Below are 24031 nucleotides of genomic sequence, written 5' to 3'. Positions count from 1 at the left end.
GAATTGAGTAAGCACGCATAGGATTATTCTGCCCATCACATAATCAGCCACCGTATCATTTTACTCCTCATCCAGTTTCTCACGATGTACACAATGGTTTTCTTGTCTATAGTTTTATATATTTTATTAAAATACAATAAAATTCAGCTTATGCTGAATTTTAGATCAAACAAAGATTGGGAGATCTTAAGAGCAGATCTATTTGTTGCAGCCACATTCTTTTTTTTTTTTTTTTTAAATCAAAGGTGTTTGTAACGAACCTGCTATATATCATTGCATTTTGTTTTGTTTTTTCTCCAGGCTTTCTTAAATTACAACTTCATTAATACTTTCAGATGGTGGGAGGGCATCTACTAGTATCTGGTAGAAATCAAAGGGAAGAAACAAACCTAAATTTGGCTAAATTAGGCCTTGGCCACTTTTCCCAACTATATTGTTCTATAGAAAGAAACTTGTGAATTCACCTTAATTGGTTTATTAGGCAAGATTTGTTTTCCATTGCTGTACATGTGGTATTCATTTTGCAAAGCTTGAAGCATGTTGCCTTGGATCATTTTTCCATGCAATTGGGAGCAGGATGGGTATGTTTTAATCAAAGCAGCATTTGCGTATCTGTGTGTGCGTGAATTGTTCCAAATGTATTGCTAAATATCACTTCCTTGTTTTCAGATAGCATTCTTTAAGTAATTGAAGCACTTTTCACACAATTGCCTTTTTTTAAAAATTGCATCATATGTTTGGTATAAGATGCCTTTGATGCTGTGGGTTGATATGCACTAAACCAGGGGTCGGCAACCTTAAACCCTCAAAGAGCCACAAAGGTCCTAACCGGAAGCCCCCTGTTCAATTCTGGAGCCAACCAGAAGTCCGGGTCCCACCATAGAGTCTCCTCCTAGTGCGGTGTCCTTTTTCCTCTATCTGTCCTAACCAAAAGCCCTATCAATTGTGTCTGACCAGAAAACCCGCACCTTGCCATAGAGTCTCCTCCTGGCACACCATGCTTTCCCCCTTAACCGGAAGCTCCTCTCAAAATTGTGGCGCTGAACAACGACAGGGAGCCGCAGCAGAGGGATGAAAGAGCCACATGCGGCTCCAGAGCTGCAGGTTGCTGACCCCTGCACTAAACCATACTGAACTACCTAATGCCTGGCAGATAAAGTGCAACTATTGGAAGGATGAATCAGAAGCTGTGCAATAAAATTTATACTGTAAAAAGTATCACACTTAAAAAAGAGTGGGCGATTAATTTCAGTGCTTCTTTCTATACAACCATTTTCTGTAACAAGATAGTTTGGGTTTTTTCTAATTAATTCCTAAGAATTCAGATGAAGAAGATCTTGCTGCATTTTTTCTGTTTTCGCTATATTTAATCCTCACCACCATCACCCTAATATTAGAACTTGAACAGAGTTGATTGAAAGATGGACAGCTATATAAATGTTTTACAAATAAATAAATAAATAAATAAATAAATAAATAAATAAATAAATAAATAAATGTTAACAAGAACTAACAGTACAATAGATAGCTATATAAATATTTTACAAACAAAATAGATTAAATAAATAAATAAAAAGAACAATAACTACTATAACAAACGCAAGGTTCTACATTTAGGCAAGAAAAACAAAATGCACAGGTACAGTATATGTGGTAGTAACTGTGAGAGGGATCTTGGAGTCCTAGTGGACAACCATTTAAATATGAGCCAGCGGTATGCAGCAACTGTCAAAAAAGCCAACACAGTTCTAGGCTGCATGAACAGAGGGATAGAATCAAGGTCACGTGGAGTGTTAATACCACTTTATAATGCCTTGGTAAGGCCACACTAGAGATCAGAGTTGATGCTTATGTGTATATGTATGAACATTGGCATTGCTTCTGTTAAAATGGTTTATAACTACTGCATCGGGGGGGTGGACTTTTTGGTTTCCTTGGCCTGCCAGCCAAGATATATTTATAGGTTGCATAAACAGAGGGATAGAATCAAGATCATGTGAAGTGTTAATATTACTTTATAATGCCTTGGTAAGGCCACACTTGGAATACTGCATTCAGTTTTCTCCGCCACAATGTAAAAAAGATGTGGAGACTCTAGAAAGAGTGCAGAGAAGAACAGCAAAGATGATTAGGGGACTGGAGGCTAAAACATATGAAGAAGGGTTGCAGGAACTGGGTATGTCTAGTTTAATGAAAAGAAGGACTAGGGGAGACATGATAGCAGTGTTTCAATATCTCAGGGGCTGCCACAAAGAAGAGGGAGTCAAGCTATTCTCCAAAGCACCTGAGGGTAGGACAAGAAGCAATGGATGGAAACTAATCAAGGAGAGAAGCAACTTAAAACTAAGGAGAAATTTCCTGGCAGTTAGAACAATTAATCCGTGGAACAACTTGCCTCCAGAAGTTGTGAATGCTCCAACACGGGAAGTTTTTAAGAAGATGTTGGATAACCATTTGTCTGAAGTGGTGTAGGGTTTCCTGCCTAAGCAGGGGGTTGGACTAGAAGACCTCCAAGGTCCCTTCCAACTCTGTTATTATATATTATATATTATAGCTCCAAAACAAATGAGTGTGTGGGAAACATCTTGGTCAGAGCAATGGCTCTTCACTCCAGTATTTTGTGTGGCCCACAATCAGATGCATTTGCGAAGCTTTCTGATCTGGAAGAATCATTTCTGGCACAGTTGATGAAATATAAACCTGTCTACTTATTTGCATCACCTTCAAAACTGCCTTGATGGTCTGTTAAGGTAGTCTTAGCACTGCAGTGATTCTAAGTGGTGAGTGGGTGATATTGGGAAGGCTACTTGTTTCTACAATTAGCAGGTCAAAAAAAAAGGGGGGGGAAGGATTATATATAAAAGCAGGGGGACATTAACGCTACTGATACATTGCAATTAATGGGAAGAAAAATCTATTTCAGGATTGATATACTTGAGGTTTCTTTAGGGTGGCAAGGGTGGCAAGGGTGAGGTGTCTGAAACCGGGGGCTAGGGAACTGTAGATCTATGTATGGTCATAATATAACCCATTTCTCATTTCTTTCATTGTGGGAAGATAATTTATGCAGGTCAGTGGTGAAATCCAAATTTTTTTGCTACCGGTTCTGTGGGCATGGCTTGGTGAGCGTGGCTTGGTAGGCATGGCAGGGGAAGGATATTGCAAAATCTCCATTCCCACCCCACTCTGGGGCGAGGCACAGGTGGCATTTGCCAGTTCTCTGAACTACTCAAAATTTCCGCTACCAGTTCTCCAAGAACCTGTCAGAACCTGCTGGATTTCACCCCTGATGCAGGTATATTTCAAGGTCTCCAACAGCTTGCCTTCCATGTCATGGGTGGATCTCTCTCCCTGCTGAATCAGCAATATAAAATAGCTGGCAACAAAAAGAATTTGAAAAGCTGAATAGCAGTACCATAAAAAGATCATAAACGAAAATTTTCAAATATCCCTCAGCATCACAAGGTAGAGTTGAAATCTGAAACATACAGTATCAAAGTCTGAAAAATTTTGCCAGCTGTTGAAAATTTAGTTCATGGGGGGTTTCCTATTTCATATGTTCGATTGATCACAGAATGAATAAGTAATATAAATATTTTAATCTGAAATAAGGTCATAATCTAACTTTAGATTTAGGGAGATGGCAGAAGCGTTGCAAAAAATAATTCCAACCAAACATTGTAGTCCTGAAATCCATATCCACCATCTATCATACCATCATTATCATTTCAGTTCGTCTACGTCAGGTTCATGACCGTGGACAACTAACAATAAATAAACGAGTATAAAAATTTAAAAAGCAATGCATATAACATTTATAACCATGGTAAAAACAAATTCACTAATAACAACCTATTGTTTAATTCAGCAAGGCCCTCTCAAGGCTAACTGAGGTCAACCATTGAGCCAGTATGACATAAAATGTTAAGTTCAAATCTATGCCTTTCCTCCATATGTTAGGTAAGATCAGGAAAAATAGGGAGCTATTGGTGAAGACTAACTGAAGCCAGGATTTAAGGCATCAGAACCATATGAGACTCTCTATAGCAGTGATGGCTAAACTTTTCTGCCCAAAGTGCGCCCGAACTCCCAAAATGCAATGCGATGCAGCCTCCACACATGTGCCCCGCCTCACGTGCGCCCCCGCATATGTGCATGCCCATGCGTGCACCGCACCGCACACGGCCCCATGCATGCGCCACAGCTCCCAAGCATGCACGAGCGCCCCACGCACATCCCATGCCCCACACGCATGCACAGCAGACACCCAAAGACCAGCTGGCTGGCAGGAGGTGCGTGCGCATGTGTGGCAGACCTGAACTGAGATGACGGCTCACGTGCCCACAGAAAGGGCACTGCGTTCCACCTCTGGCACTTGTGCCATAGGTTCTCCATTACAGCTCTATAGAGAACAGCCTAGTTGTCAGATGTCATCAAGATTTGAGACCAGACCTGGGTATTCAAAGCAAAATTCTTAAAAATGCCAATTGGACTTTTTTTCTTCTTTTTTTGAAGGCTTGGATTCCACTGATTGCAAACCCATGTGCTATCTAACAGAAAACTAATAACTTTCGCTCTGAAAAGTATTATTGTTCAGGATGCATAATTGCTACCCTTAGAGTTGATGTAATGCAAAATAACATTAGAAAATCTGTGGACCTGTACAAAAATAGCTCATGCTTGTTTTTTTCCAGGCTCCTTGGAGTTGAAAGGAAAAGCCCGGGGATTTAAATAACTTCATTTGTTCAATAAAAAGCCGATTTGTTTTCTGAGAGTGACGGAATGACAGACCCTTTTTGAGAAACAGCTGTTTTTGTCCTACCATAGTTGACAATTTTTTTTTCTCTGCACAATAGGAGGCAGATAGCCATCTCCATAGCAATTAATACCAATTGTTTCAGGTTCCTAAATCTGTCTTTGATTCCCAAAAGGTGGGTGAAGAAGTTAGAGTGAAAGTGAAAATCACTGAAAGTAATTATTGAGAGGAGAGAGAGAGAGAGGGTGGGAGAGGAAGGAGGGAGAGGGAGAGGGAGAGGGAGGAGGGGGGAGAGAGAGAGAGAGAGAGAGAGAGAGAGAGAGAGAGAGAGAGAGAGAGAGAGAGAGAGAGAGGTTCGAGAACAAACACTGAAAGTACAAGGCAGAGTTAAAATCCCAGAGTAATATGTTCATGGTCATCCATGCTTAGAACAAACATCGTTAATTTTTATCCATTAAATATGAAGTTGATAGTGGTATATATAGTTATTCTATATACTATATATAGGTGTATATATAGTGGTATATATAAGTGAGCATCCTGATGCCTTCTTGATATTTTAGACTATAAGGGTTACTATTTAGAGGAAAGGTAGTTGGGAGTTGAAGTGGAAATCTTCTAGTTAATTTCTGGTTTCCTATCCCTCATGTGATACAAACTGCATTCTGTCAGTCAAGCAAAAGCCCATTTCAGCCCATAATCCTCCATTTTGGTTGGCTGGTTTGGGCTCTCTTCTTGGATCCGGCTAGGCAAGGAACTGGATTTAGCCTTGTTAAAGGAAATCCCGGCTCCCTTTTTTTCTTGCTTTATATGGTTTCCTGCTCCATCCTGCAGTTCAAGTCCTGCTTTTCTAAAACATTCTAAGACTTTAAGGTCTGCTGTGGCTACAGAGAGAGCCAGTTTGGTATAATGATTAGTGCACTAGGCTAAAAACCAGGAGATTGTGAATTCTAGTCATGCCTTAAACTGGGGAGACTTTGGAGCACACCCTCTCTCTCAGCCATGGGAAGGAGGCAATGGCAAACCATTTCTGGGGAAAAAAAAATGCGTTAAGAAAACTACAAGTCCCAGTGGTCACGGGGAGTCAAAAAAAATGTCTTGAAGTCACACAGTCATGGCTGCAGAGAAGGAAGCTGGCATGCATGCAGGCAATGAGAATTGGAGGCAATCAATCCATTGTTGTTACTGGAGACTAGGAGCTCTCCACTCAGGCCTGAACATGCTGGGCTCCTGACTTCCTTAGATAAAGAGGGAGATTTAACTGCCAGTTCACAAACATTAGATGGAATCAAGTAGATAAAATCCATGCTGCCACTGGATACCAAAGAGCAACTGAACCTTGGGCTTTCTGCAGACAAAGCAACAGCAAAGATGCTAGAAGAAAAAAGAAAGAGGGAGGGAGGGAGGGAGGGAGGGAGGAAGGAAGGAAGGAAGGAAGGAAGGAAGGAAGGCTTTTGTGGATAATGTAGGATTTGAAAATACATCCTAGCCACAGCTTAATCACTGCACCATTGTGTCAGAATGAATATTCCTGTACCTTTTCTCATATCACTAAAACAAAAATGGCATTTCCTAGCTGATCTTACCGTAAAGTAAAAATAGCAACGTTCTTCCATTGTTTATTGCAGTATGAACATGTGCATTTCTATTTCAGTACATGAACAGCATTATTACCATTGACAGAGTTGGCTAAATGCATTATTTGATCTAAAGTCAAGGTCAAACTAAACATGACATGAGAATTCTCACACTTTTCTTAAGTACCCCAATGCTTCAAACAAGCATGGTTCTAGTTAAAACCTTCAAACCAAGAGTTTGATTTTAATAAGGGACGTGAGACATTTAAAAATATGCATGGTCCCTTTTTTTTTTTATCATAGCCAAGCTTGTCCTGTGCATGGAAAAGGATATGACACCCCTTAGTTTTAAAAATAGCTTTAAAATTAGCTCCTTTGAATATTTCTTCCTAAGTTATTTTTCCACTTGCAATCTCCTCAGAAATCTCTATAGCATTGCTTTCATTTTCTCTCCCCTCAGTTAAATGAAATGAGATCTTTGATATTTAAAAGCTGTAGAGCCAGAAAGAATATAGAAGACATAGCAACTATCTCTGTGTTGCTGTAGTAAAACCAAGATCCTATCAACCCAATGATTATTATTTTTTTCTATTCTGCAACCAGCAGGCCCATTAGCAGGCAAGTTGAAACCAGATCCCATCACTCCATCAATGTTGAAAATTCAGCTTTTTATTCAATAGCAAAGATTTATGCAACATCAGCCAGGCCATACGTCCTTGACTTACTACCAAAATTGAGCCCAAAGTTTCTGTTGTTAAGTGAGACATTTGTTAAGTGAGTTTTGCCTCATTTTACGACCTTTCTTGTCAGTTGTTAAGTGAATCACCACAGTTGATAAGTTAGTAGCAGGGTTGTTAAGTGAATCTGGCTTTCCCATTGACTTTGCTTGTCAAAAGGTGGCAAAAGGTGATCAAATGACCTTGGGATACAACAATGGCCATAAGTATGAGTTACTTGCCATTCATTGGCATCCTTCAGTCTCAAGAGACTATGGTATCGTGCTCTAGAAAGAGGTCCTAAAACAGCATCTAGTGTGACTAAAAAGGCCAATTCAAGAGTGGCAATCCCTTCCACACTGAGGGCAGATACATTCTGTCCCCTGCCCAGCCCCCAAATTTCATTGGTTCCAGGACTGCCTCTTTGCCTCAGCCTGCCGAACAAGTGTCTCTTCGAATTGGAGAAAGCCATGCTGCATCTTTAGCCTCCAAGCTGAACGATCGGAGGTCAAGGTTTCCCAGTTGTTAATGTCCATTCCCAGGGCCTTTAGGTCCCTCTTGCAGATATCCTTATATTGCAGCTGTGGACTCCCTCTGAGGTGCTTTCCCTGCACTAATTCTTCATACAGGAGATCTTTCGGAATCCGACCATCAGCCATTCTCACGACATGCCCCAGCCAGCGTAGACATCACTGTTTCAATAGTGTATACATGCTAGAAATTCCAGCACGTTCCAAGACTGCGCTATTTGGAACTTTTACTTGCCAAGCATCTGAATATTGATCACATGATCACAGGGGTGCTACAAAGGTCGTAAGTGTGAAAAGTGGTCATAAGTCACCTTTTCAGGTCACTAAATGAACTGTTGTAAGTCAAGAACTACCAGTGCTAAACATAGTGATAAAGAAGCAAGTGGCATGTACAGTCTTATACTATGAACTGCCTGCTCTGAATGGAAATTGGACTGAAGCACCTGAGCATCTAGATATCACCTGGCAAATTCTAATTTACCAACCACAGCTTAAACAAATGTGTGGCTAGATAACTGAAAGCATTTCCTTGCATTAATGTTCTTTCCAACTCTTTTTGGAGAAAATTGTAGGTGTTGGCATTTTTTTTAAAAAAAATAACCTGAGCAGAATTCCTCTGCTGAGGCAATTTTCCTAAAGAATTTGGGGATAACCAATATAGTCCTGTCCACTGTGTAACCGTAAAAGATGGCAGGGGAGAAGTAGAACTAGATGTTAACTTTAATTGAGCATCACAAATATATTTAAAGATTGTGGGTAGGTGTGGGACAGAAAGATGAATAGGGGTGTGTGTTTGTTTGTGTGTGTGTTTGTGGAGGTAGAGTGTGTGTTTAAAAGCTTAAGTATGCAAATCCACTTATCTAGACTGTTAAATCTGCCAGTTTTACTTTCTCCCAATTTACAAATCTGTCACTTATTGATTTTAATCATTTTAATCATTTCATTTTTTAAAAAAAAAATCTGGACTTCTGCTTTCAATTAAAGGACACCAGTGATTATTGGATACCCGAACTATTATTCTGATATTTTTAATAGAATGGGATAGAAGGAATATACTTGTATATTTTGTGAGCTGTTTTTGAAGCTTCTTTTTTTTTTTCAGATGAGATAAAATGTGACTTCCAACCAAGTTGTCACTGGGAGAATTGGTCTTCGCTTTTCAACTTGTCCTCTCTATCATAGTATCTCCTGACCACAGCAGAATCTACAGCTAACAGCAATGACATGTCGCTTTTTAACAAATTGGAATACATTGCTCAAAAATTTGGAAAGAAAGTAAGGGTCTAGAAACTTATGTAAGACAAGGTCCTAGGAAGAACAAATACTTCATACTAATCTGTGGTGTTCAATGTAGCTAACAATAATAAAATCAAAACACAAACACATGGGGCATTAAGAAAGCAAACAGCACTAATCCTGCAGCTCAATATGAGCCCATACAACGAAGCCATACCAGAAAAGTAGCATTTTTGCCAAGTGTGGTAAAGATAAGCCTCTGCTTATGTATCAGGAAAACCAGGCGTCCCTTGGTAGGGAATTCCAGAGTCTAAGAGCAGCCATGGGAAGACCCACTCTCCTATTTGGTTGCTCCCTTGATGGCAGAACAAAGAGAAAATCACTCTAGTGGATCCCCCTCCAGTCAAACTCTTCTCACTGGCTGTTCTGTTAATCTGGTTTGATCTTGGAGTACAGCAATGATAGTAGAAACCTTTCCCTACCAGAGACAGGAAGTTGACTTTAGAGTTTGATCATAGATTATTCTATATGTCTGGATGAATAACCAGAGCAATACACATGTTTGGATGAATAACCAAAGCAATACCAGAGAAATTAGAGAGCTATCTGTTACCTCATGTTAATTTATGCAGATGCTGAGTTTCTCCCATAGATGCTATAGTTTCAGTTTGGATTGCAGCTGCTATCTTTAACAGGAAGGATAGAGATGATCTCCAAAATACTCTCCAATTTTGTGATGCTTTGAGATACATTTCAGAAGGCAAAAGATGGGCCAACCTTAGACTAACATTGAAAAAACCATTTACCAGTATCCTAGACATTGAAGTCATTGTATCTTTGCTCAATCTGTGAGACTAATGGTATTTGATCTCCCATCAATTATGTTCTATAATATTAAATAAACCAAAAGAAAAGGTTGTGACTTTAAAACCAGTGGAATTACCTTCTGTGCCAAATCCACTTTGAAAATTTCACTCTGAAACTGACAAATGACAAAGAACAGGTGACTCTACTAATTGGAGATTGTCAGTTCCAAAGATGAGGACTGTCTCAAGAAGCAAACATGGTGAAGGGAAATTGCTCAGAAGTGAATAAGCTTGACGGTCCCTGAAATACAAGCATAGCAAGAAAATGTCATAGCTGGTTATTCATTTGAATACCTTCCCTTCATCTCAAAGCCTTTTTGAGGAAACAGAATCGCCAGATATACAGATGGAGTTTTGAGGAATCTGCATTAGAACTTCCAGAAGAAGGCTGGAAAGTTCTAGTGCAGATTTCTTGAAACAGGATTTTGGTGTGGGGGATCTCTCCTGACACCTTGCAGCCTTTCCAATATGTTAATGAGTTCCTTTAGAGGACAAGATATGGTAATATTCAACAGGAATATCAGAAGGAGGAACTTTCAAGTTACCAGAGAATTGAACCACAACCGAAAAGGGCTGAAGGCAGAGGGTGGAGGGTGGAGAGTTTCAGTGGTATTAAGGCCAAGACTTGATTGATTGATTGATTGATTGAGTGACTGACTGACTGACTGACTGACTGACTGACTGACTGACTGGTTGAATGTATGATTGCATCACCAAGAATCTGGACTACCACTTAATGTAGGGTTTTTTAATTATAACAAAAACAGCTATGGATAAGAGAAGTTAAAATGCCTAACAGGTTTTTTCCCCTCCTTTTTATTTAAAACAGAAATATTTTTTTTTAAAGATAATGTCTATAAATGGATAGAATTACTACAATTAATTGTACAATTGGTGCTCAAATACAATAGTAATAAAAGATACCAAGCAAAGTATACTGAATTGTTTTCATAATATTAAAAAGACAAGAAATATAAATTTTTACATTTAATACCGGTAACAAAGTCTCTACTATACTAGTATTGTTTATAAATAATAAATTGGTTAACAGTTTTGACAAGTGTTTAATAGTTTTGATAAGTGTATCAACCATTTGGTTAGTATAAGAACCAGGCCAAAACCACATATCATTATCAAAAGATTAGTGTGATCAAATCCTATAGCCTAGGATTTCTCTGGAATTGCAATTGCAGTATTGTTTGCCATGAAATAAATAGGAAAGGGGCAAGATAAAAGGAAAAGAGATGGGTGAGAAGACAATGGAAGCTATTAAGGAAAGTTGCTGATAGAGCAAAAGGCAATTATTTTTCCTTTTAAATTCCAGAATTGGGAGAAGTGTAGCACAAGGATCTCTCTCTCCAGTGTTCTTCATCTCCTTCCTATAGCATACCATGCTGCTTTTTATACAATTCTGGTCTACAATTAAACTTTAAATCAACAGAATAATGCAAACAAAGGAGATGAAATCATAGAAACAATGATGGAGGGAACATCCTGATAAGATTTAGTGGTTAAGTTATTCACCATGATTAAGAAGAATGGTAAGCACAACAATGGACAATAGGTATTGAGATATGTTTTGTATACAGTATATATTTGTGCTTAAGTGACCATCAATCATAGTTGAGCTCATTTAAGAGACTTAATCACTTCAGTGTTGAGGAAAAGATCCTGCAATACTGAGGACACATTGGAATAATAGTGAGAAAAAGGGAGGAAAAATCAAAGATAAAGTGATATCCCTAACAAGCTGTGATGCCATTGAAATGCAGGGCATTTTTCCTTTTGTGTTGTTAGTTGTGAAGTCTTGTCTGACCCATTGCGACCCCATGGACAATGTTCCTCCAGGCCTTCCTGCCTCTACCATCATCTGGAGTCCATTTAAACTCACGCCAGAGGTGGATTTCAGCAGGTTGTGACCAGTTCTGGAGAACCGGTAGCGGAAATTTTGAGTAGTTTAGAGAACCGGTAAATACAACTTCTGACTGCCCCCCACCACCCCCAATCTATTCTCTGCTTCCCGAGTCCCAGCTGATCGGGAGGAAATGGGGATTTTACAGTATCCTTTCCCTGGAGTGGGATGGGAATGGAAATTTTACAGTATCCTTCCCCTGCCACGCCCACCAAGCCACATCCATAGGTAGTAAAAAATTTTGAAACCCACCACTGGCTCCTGCCTACTGCTTCAGTGACTCCATCTAGCCACATCGTTCTCTTCTTCTTTTGCCCTCAATCTTTCCCAGCATTAGGCACTTCTTCAATGAGTTCTTCCTTCACATTAGGTGGCCAAGGTATTTGAGTTTCATCTTCAGGATCTGACCATCTATTTGCCAGGAATTGAGAGGGCCGGATACCATGATTTTAGTTTTCTTAATGTTGAGTTTCAAGCCAACTTTTGCACGCTCCTTCTTCACCCACATCAAGGGGCTCTGTAGTTCCTCTTCACTTTCTGCCATTAGAGTGGTATCATCTGCATATCTGAGGTTGTTAATATTTTGCCATTGAATGGAATTATGCCATTCAATGCTCCAGTAAGGCCATAGAAATGCAGGGCATTTTTCCTAAGGCACACAAAAAACAATTTTATCCTGACTTCCAGTGGAAGTACACCTTACTTTATTTGTATAATGATGTCAGCTTCTATGTTGTATTCTTCATCTCTCCCCTTGCAGATGATTGATGTTGGTGAGTTACTGTATGTATTTGTTTCTTGTGGCATCTGTGTAAAACAAAGAGCAGGGCCATACATCTGAGGCACAAATCACATTGTCCTGAGTTTTATAGCAGGCCATTGAGTGCTTTCACTCAGCTCAAGCCCTGCTAGTACAACTGCAGTTTTATGTGTTAGATTTATGAAGACTGGCTGAAAGCCACTTGGTGAGTAGAAGGCCACATCAATCAACTAATCAAATCAACACATAATGCAAATTTAAAAAAATCATTATTTATTTATAATGAAAGTGCCTTTTTCATTAAAGCATACATTATTTAGACTTCACTATTTCTTATTTATCAGTTCAGTTTGATCAACTGAACAGCCCAGATTTCTGCTTCTCAGAGCCCTCAAAGCAGCTTAGTGCAAGGAAAGGAGCAACACTGAACTTCAGGAAGGAAAGAGGATGCTAAGGCCTTTAAAGTTTTTGTCAGGTTCACAGTGCTGCACAGGGACTGTGGAAGAGTTACCAAGAAGGGGTGCAAGAGATATTTTTCATGGGTGACAACAAATTTCTGACAGGGTCTAACAGCAAGGCTACTCAGAGAAGCAGCTGATGGTAACACAGGTTACTCTAGAACAGGGGTGAAATTCAGCAGGTTCTGACAGATTCTGGAGAACCGGTAGCAGAAATTTTGAGTAGTTCGGAGAACCGGCATATACCACCTCTGGCTGGCCCCAGAGTGGGGTGGGAATGGAGATTTTGCATTATCCTTCCCCTGGAGTGGGGTGGGAATGGAGATTTTGCAGTATCCTTCCCCTGGAGTAGGGTGGGAATGGGGATTTTGCAGTATCCTTCCCCTGCCATGCCCACCAAGCCACGCCCACCACGCCCACAGAACTTGTAGTAAAAAAATTTGAATTCCACCACTGCTCTAGAAGCTAAGTGATCTAGGCTTGATCGATGCCTGGCTCCATCATTTGTATGTGTATGTATGACAGAGTCTATATATACATACTGTATGCAACACACATGCACTGTATTTCTATAGGAGATGACCAGGCGGACCCCAAGGGAGGAATCAAACATGTCATCAGTCACAGGTTCCTGTGCGTTGTGCACCCATAAAAAAATCTAACTCCAGCCTACCTTGAATTCCTTTCTTAATTCCCACTTGTTTCCCTTGACTGCTAGTAGTTCAGATTCTTATAGAGAATTTAAGCTTGCAATAAAACTGTATACTCATTTGAACTGCCTTAATCTCCTAATTTCCCTGGAGCTTGACAATTTCCCTTGACAATCCTACCCTCACCCCAAAATTCACCCTGAAAATAAGCACCGTCTCAGATTTGCAGAGACCTGAGATTTATTCCCCCCCCCCCCACACACACACATACACACATTCACTTTTTCTTGACTCTAGGGCTCTCTGCATGCCACAAATGCATCCCCATATGCCCATACACAACATCTCCATCATGTACCCACAAGTTTGAGAAAGCTGTATGAAGGGCTCTGTTACTTTAATGAAAGAGGTGAACCTCTCCTTCTCTTTCTCCCTCCCTTCCTCCTTCTTTCACTCCCAATGTATTTTATACAAGATGACACATAAAAGCAAGCGCTCAAACTTAAAAATCAAGGGATTAACGTCTCAAAAGGGCAGAAGTGCCGAACAATAACCCTTGTCAAGCTACAATGAATGCATGGTTTTGATTTCTGTCTTTGGCTTGGTTTCTTTTGGAAACAACTCAGATCACAACTAATCCAGAGGCAGGCAAGAGAAACAGGTTTGGCTTCTGCACATGCCAGCACTTTTTCTTAATATCTTTAAAAGGGTTACATCTGAATTCGCACATGTTTACAGCCATATACTCAGGGGTGGGCTGCTGGGGGATTCACAGGAGTTCGAGAGAACCGCTAGCTAAGATTCTGTGCAGTTCAGAAAACCCCAAATCCCACTCCTGGCTGGCCCCGCCCACCCCTCCCCTCCCAGGAGTCCCCACACGGCCTGTTTTGGATGCAGGTAAGTGCAGGGCGCACACGGAGGCTTGGGAAGGCCGAAAAACGGGCCTACTAGAAGTTCAGGAAGGCCTCCAGAAGGCCTCCGGAGCCTGGGGAGGCCATTTTTGCCCTCCTGGAGGCTCGAGAAAACCTCAGGAGCCCAGGGAGAGCAAAAATCCCCCCCGCACCATGGTGCAGAAAGCTGACTAGGCCACGCCCACCATGGCCACGCCCACCCAGCAACTGGGCAGAGAACCCCTTCCTAAAATTTTTGAAGCCCACCCCTGCATATACTGTCCCCAAACCTATTTCTTCAGGGTTCTTAGAGCTGCCTGAGCCTGAGATTGTTTTCTTGCAGATGTTTCATTGCACAGCACCGATGTTGTTACCTAGTTGTGCTGATAAAACATCTGCAAGAAAACAACCAAGCTCAGGCAGCACCAAAGACCCTGCAGTTCAACCTGAGCTACAAATATTCTCTTCTATTGGGATGGAGCAGGGGTGGGTTCCATTTACCTTTACTACCAGTTCACAACGAGAGTGCGCGCATGCACAGAAGCTTCTGCGCATGCGCAGATCAGCCATGATGACATCGTGGCAGGTGGACAGAGCCTCCCACTGGTTTTACTACCGGTTCTATAGAATTGGACCCGACTGGGAGCATCCCACCACTGGTATGGAATTTCTCTGACCCTATCTGCTGCAAAGTAGGTTTCCACCAGTTTAAAGTGGAAAACACACCCTTACAATCTCTCTATTAAATCAAGAATAACATGGCAAAGAAAAAGAAGAAGAATGATCTTAACATTTCCCTTTCCAAAACATTGAAAAAGTCTGTCCTGACCAGGCATGTAATACAGACACATCCCCTGTGCAGGATCACTCTGCCTATTGTCTACACCAAAATAGTAAGATGCATTACTGGCTAGAGATCCTAGCAACTCTACAGGGAAGAGCCTATAGTACAGTGGACTAAAGCACTGTTATTAACATCTGCTGCTTGCAATTACTGCAAGTTCAAATCTCACCAGGCTCAAGGATGACTCAGCCTTCCATCCTTTCTAAGGTGGGTAAATTGAAGACCCAGTTTGTGGGGGCAATAAGCTGACTTTGTATAAATATACAAAAGAATGAAGGCTATTGCTTAGCACATTGTAAGCCGCCCTGAGTCTCCGGAGAAGGGCGGCATATAAATTAAAGCCAAAAAAAAAAAAAAAAAAAAACCAACAACAATAAAATCCTTTATTTAAATCAGGTCTTTGGCTTTGATTCCTTTGGGTATTTCTCTAATTCCTCAGGAACCTAGGCACAAACAAAGTATGGGATTGCTGTGGATTCTGTGAGACAGGGCAAGAGTAAAGAGAAATGTTAGCTGCATGCTTCCTACCAGACCTTAAAGGGACAGCCCTTTTTCTTGGCCTTTGCAGAAATGAAAGTATTAAATCCAGGATCTAAAACTAGCAGGATGTACCATTCCTTGCTTGCTTTCTTGTTTCTTTGTTATTTATTGGCCGCCCATCTTATTACAGGCTAACTCTGTGCAGCTTATTGTGTTCAAAGGACTCTTTGAAGGAAAACATTAGACAAAAGAAACACTTAGAACAGGGGTCTCCAACTTTGGGAACTTTAAGACTTGAGGACTGCAACTCCCAGAATTCCTCAGCCAGCAAAGCTTAAAGTTGCCAAGGTTGGAGAATCCTGACTTAGAAGATGCCTATTTGTTTAACGGGTCTTCCCTTGCATATATCCCACAAGCAGACCAGATTTGTAACTGTGAGAGAGATCTTGGAGTCCTAGTGGATAATCACTTAAATATGAGCCAGCAGTGTGCAGCAGCTGCCAAAAAAGCCAACACAGTTCTGGGCTGCATAAACAGAGGGATAGAATCAAGATCACGTGAAGTGTTAATACCACTTTATAATGCCTTGGTAAGGCCACACTTGGAATACTGCATTCACTTTTGATCTCCACGATGTTAAAAAAGATGTTGAGACTCTAGAAAGAGTGCAGAGAAGAGCACAAAGATGAATAGGGGACTGGAGGCTAAAACATATAATGGTTGCTGGAATTGGGTATGTCTAATTTAATAAAAAGAAGGACTAGGGTGAAATGATAGCAATGTTCCAATATCTCAGGGGTTGCCATAAAGAAGAGGGAGTCAAACTATTCTCCAAAGCACCTGAGGACAAGACAAGAAGCAATGGGTGGAAACTAATCAAGGAGAGAAGCAACTTAGAACTAAGGAGAAATTTCCTGACAGAACAATTCATCAATGGAACAATTTGCCTCCAGAAGTTGTGAATGTTCCACCATTGGAAGTTTTAAAGAAGAGATTGGAGAACCATATGTCTGAAATGGTATGGTTTCCTGCCTGAGGTTGGATTAGAAGACCTGCAAGGTCCCTTCCAACTCTGTTATTTATTATTCTGTTTCTCCAATCAAATATACATTTGTCAAGCCTTGAGCCATTCTGAAATCCTGGCCCAGAACAGGGAGTGAATTTCCTGCAATTATTACATTGCCAGGACCTCTTTCTCTTTTTATCATTACTTAATTTGCATAATGACCCAAAGGGATGTCAGATAAGATGTATTGTGGGAGCTATAAATGATGCTTCTTTGTTTAATTGATATGCCTGGAAGGAGGGAGTGAAGATGGATTCCCATAGGCAATTACTTGTCCTGTATACTATTGTATCTTATATATTCCCTTCCTATGATAAGAGTTCCTATGATAAGAATAAATATTCACATTTACTCAAATTTAGCTATACTGTACCTAATTAAGTAGTAGCCCAAATTCCCCTAGTCTTTGGTTTTTGCTTTACTTTTTTACAGTTGTTTGTGTCTCTTTGTCTTCCCATTATTACACTAATGTTTTATAGTATTTAAAATAATTAAAACACACTGTGTAACTGTTTCCAATAATTTCTGAATCTGGATCCTTTATCCTTCCTACGTATTCCATGGCGAAAGAAGGACAACGTTTCTTGAAAGATATTTGCTCATCTTTTGGGCCCAAACTTGCAATGAACCATCTCAAATTGGTCTGGGTATGTTTCAAGAGGATTTATGCACAAGTCTTATGAGAGAGGTTGAGGGTTCAAAGATCTGGCCATCAGTACTCCAAATAAAACAATAAGCCAGATACATTCCCCCTCTGACAAATGCTGTACAAGTTCTCAGCTCGTAGGTGTGGAAAATTGTTTTGGAGAAGAAACACTGCTCTACACTGTAATTTCATGCTGAGCTGAAATGACATCAGGATAAAACTTGACTGATGGAGTTTCTTTCTCTCAAGAGTCACAAATGAAACCCGTCCCTGACTGCAAGATATAAACTGTTCTAAGTAAAGCTGCCTTTTGCAATTGACCGATGACAATTTTGTCAATGCCAATTATTGTTCAAGTGGTGCTCCAGTTGTTTTGGGGGTCATGTATTATATAATATAATATATAATTACTATCAATGTTACATTGATTATTTAATTAAAGATTTTTATTATTAATTTATACATATTGCGGTTTTAATTATATGGGGATTAAAGTTTTTTGCACAGTCAGCCAGATGTTTAGACTACATCTGATACTTTTATTTACCTATCGAGTCCTTCCCAAGGGCCTGCAATAGGCAGATATTGTTGATATAAGATGTAAATTGTTCCAAGTAAAACATAGTCCAAATTCTCATTTAATACTCCAATCTTTCTTCCGTGTTTGCTCCCCCATCATTTCCTAGGACTCACTGAGCTGCTGAATGTCTTTAGAGAGAAGGCAGAACCCATCACTGAGACTAACACGCACACAGAGATATATAAGGCAGCCTCTGTCCCTCCTGCAAAGACCCACACACCCCTTTTTTTAAAAAAAATTTTTGTGCTCACATCAAGAGACAGGCTGACCTATGCATTCAGGCACAGAGAAAGAGCACTGTTTATTTGCCTTTGTAGGTACAAATCATGAAAGATTATAGTGGCAAACCAAGCCTGCGCGGATATGTATTTGCCAGCAGGCTGCCAGCTTCCTCTCCAGTTGAATTTAAGCAACCTTGCCAGGAAAGTGTTATCAGTCCAGCTCCCAGCAACAATTCTCTCATTATTAAGATTCTCTACTAATGGAAAACAGGTCCTGTGCGTTTGTGTGTTTGCTATGGAAAAACATAGTATGGAGGCTACATGTCTCCCACTGGGACAGGGAGCATTGCCTAGATTTAAGCATGGATATGGGCCAATGCTAATCATTTTGCAGACCTCATTGACCTGTGGCATTTTCAGTCTGTTTTATTTTGTATTCATTTCTATGCATACCCAGCAGTGGCGGGACTGAGGACAAACCCTCAATCCAGACAGTTGCCTTTTTTTTTTTGAAAAAAGTTTTTCATTTTTATTTCTTATACACATAATATAAATGTACATTCTCTTATATATAATTGGTCATACATATATATATTTTTCTTAAAGAAAGTATAAAAATAAGGCATTTTAATTACATTCGGGGTTGCTCTTCTACCCTTTCTTTTCCCTCGTTTCACAACAAACCTCCTTCTTCTTTCCCTTCCCTCCCTCCTCTCCTCTCCTACTTTCTCCCTCCTCCTCTCCTTCCTCTTCCTACATCCCCTTCCTTTCCCCCACTCCTCTCCTATTTTCCCCCTTTCTTACCTTCTCTCCTACTCCTGTCCCCTGCCTTTTCTTCCTCTCCTTTCCCCTTTCTTCCATTCCTCTCTCCCTCTTCTCTTCTTACCCTCTGCTCCTCTCTCCTTTCTTTCTCCTTTGTTATGGAATATTTTCCTTGTTTGGTATCCGAGCAATTCCAGTATTCTAATAATATATACTTTCTTTTCGCTTTCTTTTCAATTTTACTCAATCTATCGCTGTTATCTTTATAATTGTACATTTATCCTTATAGTCTTTTTTCTTTTCCCCCCCTCCCATCCCCCTTTTCCATTTACTCTGGGTTTCTATTTCTTTTTTCTCCTCTCCCTCATTTAACTTTCTATTATCTAAATCATTTATCTTTCATCTTTTATTCATATTTCTTTTCTAACCATACATAAAATCTTCCCCATGTCTTGAAATACACCAATTCCTCTTTATCTTTTATTCTTAAAGTTAATCTATTCATTTCCGCACAGTCTATAATCTTTTTTATTACTTCACCTTCTGACAGGATTTTTTCTGTCTTCCAATTTTACGCAAATACAATTCTTGCTGCTGTTATTATATGTATAATTAAATACACATCTTCTTTACTATATCTTTCTGGGAGAATACCCAATAAAAAACCCTCTGGTTTTAATTCTATAGATTTGTATAACGTTTCCTCCAACCATGTCTGTATTCTAGACCAATAATTTTTCGCTTCTACACATGACCGCCACGTATGGTAATATGATCCTGGCAAATGTGAACATTTCCAACACTTGGCTGATTTATCCTTAAACATTTTTGCTATTCTTTCTGGTGGCATATGCCATCTATAAAACATTTTATATAGATTTTCTTTATATGCAGTTGCCATTGTCAGTTTATAATTCCTTTCCCGTAGTTGTTGCCATTTCTCTAATTCTATTGCATAACCAAAGTTTTTCGCCCATGTTATCATTGTCTCTTTTACTTCTTCATCTTCCAGTCTAATTTGCAACAAATAATTGTACAATCTTTTAATCATTTTTTCATCCTTCCCAGTCATTATCTGATCCAGCTCTGATTCCCCCAGATTAAAATCATATTGTTTCAAATTTTTATCATATCTTGATTGTATCTGCAGCCTGGTATACCAATCAGTCTCAATCCCTTGTTTTTCTAAATCTTGTTTCTGTTTTAGTTCTCCCTTCTATGTTAAAATGTCTTTGTATCGTACAATCTTGTCCATGTTAATCATATTTGGATGTGTCAACGCTTCTATTGTTAAAAGCCACATTGGTATTTCCATATAGTGTTTTTCTTTTTCTCTCTCCATACTGCTAACAAACCATTCCTTACACAATGTCTCTGGAAGTATCCATGTATCCTATTTTTTCTATACCATAAGAAAGCATGCCAACCTAGTTGTAAATCATGTCCTTCCAAAGTCAATAGTCTTGTATTCCTCAATAAAATCCATTCTTTAATCCAAGTTAACATCACCACTTGGTGATACAATTCCCAATTTGGTAGACCAAATCCTCCTCTAGTTCTAGAATCTTGAAGCAATTTAAGATTAATTCTTGCTTTTTTCCCTTGCCATATATATTTCCACATCATTTTATTCAGACATTCAAAATATTTTTTCTCCAACTTTATCGGAATTGTTTGAAAAAACAACAACAGTCTTGGCAATATATTCATTTTGATTAACGCTATTCTTCCCATTAAAGATAGTTGTAAATTTTTCCAAATCTGTTTCAATTTGATTTCTCAATTTACATTAATTATCTTCCTTCACTGTAATATATCTTGGAGTTAATTGGATGCCCAAATATTTAACTTTCTTCCATATTTGAATATCTAACTTCTCCGTTAGTTGCTTCTTTTGTTTTTCTCTCATATTTTTAACTATAATTTTTGTCTTATCTTTATTTATTTTCAATCCCACTACTTCTCCATATTCCTCTATTTGCTCAATTAGCTTTGGGCCCATTTCTATTAGTTCTTCCATAATGAAAACTAAATCATCTGCAAATGCTTGTAGTTTATATTCTTCTTTTTTAATTCTCATCCCTTTTACTTTTTATCTTGTCTTATTTTTCTGTTTAAAATTTCTAGGGTCAAAATAAACCCTTTGTCTTATATGTATTTTCTCTGTCATTTCACCATTTATGATTACCTTTGCCGATTGGTCTTTATATATGGTCTTAACCATATTAATGAACCTATCCTCCAAATCCATCTTTTGTAATTATAAAGTCATAAATTGCCAATTCACATTATCAAATGTTTTCTGCACATCTAAAAATAACAATGCCATTTGTTTCTCTGAATGTGCCTCATAATATTCCAATGTATCCAGTGTAATTCTTATATTGTCTCTAATTTGTCTTTTAGGCAAAAAACCATTTTGATCTAAATTTATAAATTCATTTAGCAACCTCTTTAATCTTTCCGCCATAATTGATGCGAATATTTTATAATCTGCATTTAATAGAGAAATTGGTCTATAATTCTTTATTTGATTCTTCTTTTGGTTTAAGAGTTATATATGCCCCCATCCATGAGTTCGGAACCTTGGCTTCTATTAGTAAATCATTAAATACTTGTAACAGTGTATTGCTTAGTACATCTTGCAACTTTTTATATAATTATGCTGGTAGTCCATCTGGTCCTGGAGTTTTTCTGTTCTGCTTTTTAATTCCCTCCATCAATTCCCTAATTGATATTCTTTCTCCTAATGATTTTTTAAATTGTCCTGGTATTTTAGTGATCATCACTTTTTCCAAATATTGTTCTATCTTTGCTTCTGATATCTGCTCTTGTTGATATAATTTCTTATAGTATTCCTCAATAATTATTATTATTATTCTTTTCCTCAATTCAATAGCATATCTTTCCCTCTTGATCTAATAATTGAATTAGCAATTTCCTTTCTTTTTCCTTCTTCATCTTATATGCCAGCCATTTTCCTGGTTTATTTGCATTTTCAAAAAAACTTTGCTTTGATGATTTTATTTTTTCTTGCCAGGTCTTCATTTTCTATTAAGTTCAATTTATGTTTTTTCAAGTCCATTAAGTTTTTTATTTTTTTATCTTGTGGATTTTTTTGCAATTCTTTCTCTAACTTCTTATATTCCTCCTCCAATTTCTTTTGAGCTTGTCTATTATGTTTGTTTCTTTTTCCTGTATAGGTCATTACCAAACCCCTTATATATGCTTTGCTAGTGTCCCATACATTTTGCAATGATGTATCTTCTTTTCTATTTTCTTTAAAGAAAAAAAATCAATTCTTTTTCCATATATTGTATAAAGTCTTTCTCATTTAGTAAACTTTGATTTAATGTCCATCTCATTCTTTTTCCTTGTCCTTTCCATATCATCATTATTGGATTATGATCTGCCCATATATTTGCTTCTATCTCAATGTTATCTATCTTAGATATTAAGTCTGTTGACATCCACATCATGTCTATTCTTGACCATGACATATGCCTGTTTGAATAAAATGTATATTGTTTCTCCTTCAGATTTCTTTTTCTCCAAGCATCCTGCAAGCTTAATTCATCTTTCACTGTCTTAAATGTTTTCGGAAGTGTCTTTCTTGGATTTTTATTTACTTTTCTAGATTTATAGTCTAGCTCGTTATCAACAATCACATTAAAATCTCCTATTATGCAAATTTCTTCATATTCATATTCTAGTATTTTCTTGTGTAGTTTTGCATAAAATTCTTCTTGATTTTTATTTGGAGCATATATACCCACCAGTAATACTTTTTTGTAGTTCATTACAATTTCTACCATTAGTACTCTTCCTTCCTCATTCTCAAATATTTCTTTGGATTGTATTGTCCGTTTAATGTAAAATACTACTCCTCTTTTACTTTGACAAGCCAATGTTGTATACAATGTCCCCAATTTTCTTCGCTCCAAAAGTTTTTTATGATGTTTTCGAATATGAACTTCTTGTAGGCATATAATTTCTAATTTTAGCTTCTCTGATTTATTAAATATTTTTATTCTTTTTATTGCTGAATTCTATCTCAGAAGATAGATAAAACAGATGATAACTGTTGATAGCAAATAACAACTGTGAAATGAAACAACATTCGACAAGGAGCAATGGCAGTTAATCCAAATCGAGTCTGCATGTGTCCACCACAGCTTTTGGAGGAAGGAGTACAGTTTCTTGAGTTCCTGAAGGGAAGGCAGGAGAACCATCTAATAAACAAATAGATCTACCAAGGGCTTGAAGAAACTCCATTGGAAGATATTTGCTGAGAATCAACTAGGGCCAATTAAACTGTAAGGCACCAGTGCTCCTGATGTAGCATTCCCTTGATTGTAAATCATGAAGAATCTTGTCCAATCAAATAGATTTCAGGTTTTCTGCAGCAAAGAGCTCTTTTTATAGTTATACCTCATTCACCAGCTTCCTTAAGGAACTCTAGCCTTGGGACAAATCAGCACATGAGGGCATGGCCTGGCTTTCAGGTTCTCCAGTTTCTTTCCTCTGGAAAAAAAAATTCATTGGGGGAAAAATATTCATTTCCCAAAGAATCCAGTTTGACAAAGCTGCCCACTTATAATTGTCCAAGGATTAAAGAAGAAGTAGACCAAAGGTGCCACAATCCAAATGCTGTTTAAAAAAAATCCTTTTTTTTAAAAAAAGCCCAAGGTTACAAATCAAAGATGCTTAGAAAAGGAAAAAGGCCAGGGAGTGAGAAGGGCCAGAGTAAACAGACTAGGTGTTAATCTGTATGTCATTATGCAATGCTGTGGCTATCCCATTACAGCAAGGCCATTCAATTGGGCTCCATTGTGTGGAGATAAAAATAAGGAAATTAGCATCCAAATTGGAGCTTGCAAAAAGGGAAAGCTTAGACCTTGGCATGAAGACGGAAAGTTTCCAAACTCCAGAAGAGCAGGTAGAAAAAGGGACTGGCCACCTTCTTGGCTCCACCCACACTTGGGCACAATCCCTTCTGGCTACACCTACAGAGAGAAATATATATATATATATATATAATATATATATATATATATATCTCTGCATGGCCCCAACTTTTG

This window comes from Pantherophis guttatus, chromosome 2 (genome assembly GCF_059756535.1).
Source record: "Pantherophis guttatus breed Tessera chromosome 2, ASM5975653v1, whole genome shotgun sequence".
NCBI classification, from domain to species: domain Eukaryota; kingdom Metazoa; phylum Chordata; class Lepidosauria; order Squamata; family Colubridae; genus Pantherophis; species Pantherophis guttatus.
The sequence above is the reverse complement of the archived record's forward strand: the minus strand, read 5'-3'. Positions refer to the sequence as shown.